Source organism: Quercus suber, unplaced genomic scaffold, assembly GCF_002906115.3.
Source record: "Quercus suber isolate HL8 unplaced genomic scaffold, Cork oak 2.0 scaffold_908, whole genome shotgun sequence".
Classification (NCBI taxonomy): Eukaryota; Viridiplantae; Streptophyta; class Magnoliopsida; order Fagales; family Fagaceae; genus Quercus; species Quercus suber.
Window position 1 is genome coordinate 104,617 of NW_027070332.1, and position 3,940 is coordinate 108,556.

General features: G+C 35.2%; 1 long non-coding RNA gene across 1 annotated transcript; it reads right to left on the reverse strand.

Annotated features, from left to right (window-relative positions):
* Positions 1 to 241: 241 nt before the first annotated feature.
* On the reverse strand, positions 242 to 3,163 carry LOC112017690 (uncharacterized). The gene is made up of 3 exons (XR_002883497.2): positions 2,716 to 3,163; positions 2,374 to 2,440; positions 242 to 2,126 (listed from the first exon to the last, which is right to left on the reverse strand). It is a non-coding gene; the product is annotated as an uncharacterized LOC112017690 (long non-coding RNA).
* Between the last annotated feature and the right edge of the window lie 777 nt (positions 3,164 to 3,940).

A 3,940-nucleotide genomic window follows, 5' to 3' on the forward strand; every position in this document is an offset into this window, starting at 1 on the left:
TGTGCATATTTATTTGATTTGGCCAAAAGAACTTAACAACTAACTATTAGTTGATTTCTTGAGGGGATATGCTTGCTAGGCATCACTACAAGAAATAGAGGTGTGCAAAATACCGATGAATCGAAAAACCGCTTCAAATTGACTAAACCGATGCAAAAATTTTGGTTCGGTTAGGTTTTGATTTATTATATAAAAAACCGAAAATCTTGGTTCGGTTTTCGATGGCAAATTCTAACACACCGAACCAACTGAACTGAATTGAAATATATTAAATAATAATTTGTACAAATTATTTCAACAAAGTTTCTGGTATCCTAGTAGCAAGGACATGCGCTTGTCTCCAGTCAGCCCAGGTTCGACCCTTAGTAATAGCCTCTTTATTTTTCCTCTCCTTATTACCAAAACTATGTTGTTTTGGGGTTTGCTTTATAACCATATTAATCCTATTTTCAGCACTTGTCTCTCACTTCAAGTCTTCAATAGCAGCCGTTCTCTTCTCCCCTCTTCCTCCCCAGTCATTCTTTTCCTCCCCGTCTCTCTCTTTCTGTCATAGTGTCATGCCTTTGTTTCTCTCTCTCTCTCTCTCCATCATGCCACTGTTTTTCTCTTTCTATCACATTGCTTCAGTACACTTCTTCCTTATTACTACAACTATGTCGTTTTGGGTTTGCTTTATAACCATATTAATCCTATTTTCAGCACTTGTTTCTCACTTCAAGTCTTCAATAGCAGCCGTTTTGTTCTCCCCTCTCCCTCCCTAGTCATTCTTTTCCTCCCCGTCTCTCTCTTTCTGTCATAGTGTCATGCCTTTGTTTCTCTCTCTCTCTCCATCATGCCACTGTTTTTCTCTTTCTATCACATTGCTTCAGTACACTTCTTCGCCGGTACACTGCTTTGCCAATTTTTTTTTTTTTTGCTACTTTGCTTGGTGCTTGGTGTTTAGGTAGTGAGAAAATGTGGGAAAGCAAAGGGATTTTTTGGGTTTGTTATTTATTTATTTATTTTTTGGGTTTGTTAATATTTTCTGGGTTTGCTAATTTTTTTCTTTGTTTGCTTTCTTAGAAAATAAATGATAAGGAAACCAAAAAAACCCGCTGGTATGCTACTTCGCCGTTATTTTTGGGTTTTCTTGCTTTCTTTGCCAGTATGCTGCTTCGCCGTTATCTCTCTCTCTTTCTCTCTCTCTCTCTCTGGTTTTGTGTTTGCTATTTTGCTTGGTGCTTCGTGTTTGGGTGGTGAGAAAACGTGGGAAAGCAAAGGGATTTTTTGGGTTTGTTAATTTTTTTTGGGTTTGTTAATATTTTCTGGGTTTTTGGGTTTGTTAATATTTTTTGGGTTTGTTAATTTTTTTTCTTTGTTTGCTTTCTTAGAAAATAAATGATAAGGAAACCAAAAAACCCACCGAAACCAATCGAAACCAAAATCCAACCAAAACCGATTGATTTCCAATTACTTAGGTCGGTTTCGGTTGGCCAATACTTAGAAAACCGACCGAAACTGAACCGACACACCGAAGAAAAATGGGCTATTGTGGTAGGTTGAAAACATCACTGAAGGTACATTTGACCTTTAGCGGTGGGTGCTATTCCCGTCACTGTTGCAGTGCCACTGTAGCTCTATTGAGTGGCACTTTTCATTTGAATGGCGGCTTTAGGGAGAATCCTTATTATAGAATATCTTAGGAAGCACTGTGTCTTTGTGATTGGTTGCCATTTGAACTAGAGCTCATTGGCATAATATAGGGATTTTAGCAGTAGCCTACATGGCTCACAAATATTTATCAAGTACTTCCTAAGGTGATTTATTTGTCTAAAGAGAGGGAATTCATAAATCATGTTAAATCCAACTAGGAGCATAGTTAGTCTGATCCAAATCTCATAACACCCAATCTAATAGTTTCTCTTTACATTCAATTGATTCACACTTTTGTTTGCAGTAATCAAAGGGAGGAAAAAGGATAGAGAAAGGGATAAAAGTATAAACCACAAGTAAGGAAAAAGCATTGTCTCAAATCAATTGAACTCTGTAAAGCCACTCAAATATATTCAGTATCCAAAGACTCCTACTTAAACCTCAAATGATGCATAAGTTCATCATACAAACCCCAATAACTCTTTCATGTATACCTAAAAACAGCAGACAATTAACAGAACGGTTTATTAATTAAAAAAAAAAAAACCAAAACACAACATAAATATAGTTATTTAATATACCAAGGCCAAAAACAGATGGCCTAAACCGAATGAGGCATCAAACTTGAATAGCTACTACTCAAAAGATGTACTCTATTCATAAATACACACACACACACACACACACACACACACTAAAAGGAAAAAAAAAAAAAAATAGTAAAAGGGTTTTGGGAAGTACCTTGAGATGTTGCCATTTCAACGTCTTCCATGCTAACTAGACCCTTCTTTATAGCATCCTTTTGCCCCTGATTTTTTTAACCAAAAAAAAAAAAAAAAAAATCTTAAAAACCAATAAGAAAAAATAAGTGCAACAACCATTCACCTCACCAAATCCAAACCCTAATTTCACAAAAATCATAAATAAATAAAAATAAATAAAGAATTTAATGTTATAACAAAAAATCCAAACCCATATTTCACAAAAATCAAAACTAAAAATTAAATAACCTAAATGAGAAATATCCAAATCCAAGCCCAAATTTCACAATAATCAAAACAAAAAATCAAATAAATAACTTACCAAGCAAAAATCAAAATGGGTATGGGTATGGGTATGGTGAGGAAAAATGAATGGGTATGGGGGTGACAGAGGGCTGCGGCTATGGCTATGGCAAGGGTTGGTGAGGGGAGAGAGGATCTTGTGGTGAGGAAGAAAGGGCCGATGGGTACAGGTTGACGGTGGAGAGATCGAGGAGGAAAGGAGTCAACAGGTTGGGTTTTGCTCGGCGTCGGCACTAGGTTGGGTTGGGATTAACAGCGCTAGGTCAGGCGCGGCTCGACTCGTCGACGCTGGGTTGGGCTTTGCTCGTCAGTACTAAAAGGGTGTGTGTGTGAGGCCGTGTGAGATACAGAGAAAATGAGAGAGTTTTGTGTAGTGGGAAAATGAAAGTTGTGTAGTGGGAAATGAAAGGTTAAGTGAGAAATGAAAAATTTTAAGTGAGAAATGGAATCTGATTTTAAAAGGAGTTTGATTCTGATTTGAGGCCTTATGGGTAGGTGGTAATGTGTGGTTATAGATTTAAGGGAAATAAAAAAAGAAGATAAAACAAAAAAGAAAACAAGAGTAAACGTGTGTGAGTCAGTGAGTGTGACAATTGCTATAAAAGTATGCTATGAAAGTAAGAAAGGTAATGAATGACTTGTCTAGTCATTTTGACATTTAGAACTTTCGTTTTCGGTTATTTTATTTTATTTTATTTTATAATTTTTTTTAATAAATAGTTAAAAGTTGAAAGTTAAATATCAAACTATTATTTATATAATTCAGCCAAAAAAAAAATATATTTATAATATATATATATATGTGTGTGTGTGTGTGTGTGTGTGTGGAACTTAAATAGAAAACTATACTTTTTCAACAATTATTAATTAGGGAAAAAAAAAATAAATTATGAGTGGTATGTTATTCACCCCGATTGGACCACAAAGCTGGTAATCACTCTCTTTTTTAGTTATTTGACCATATTGGTTTTTAAAACCATGTAAAAAACACAAAGTGGTAAGTATAGGGAAAAAAAAGAGTGAAAAAGAAAAAACAAAATAACCGACTTAGGGAAGTTAGGCATGGGTTTAAAAAAAAAAAAATTGAAACAGATAACCATTTAGGGGAAAAAAATTGTGGCCGATTAAATTAAAAAAAAAATCGAATGAGAAATGAAAAGGTTGGGTTTTGAGATCAACGACGTGAGATTTTAATTTGAGAGAGAGAGAGAGAGAGAGAGAGAGTGTGTGTGTGTGTGTGTGTG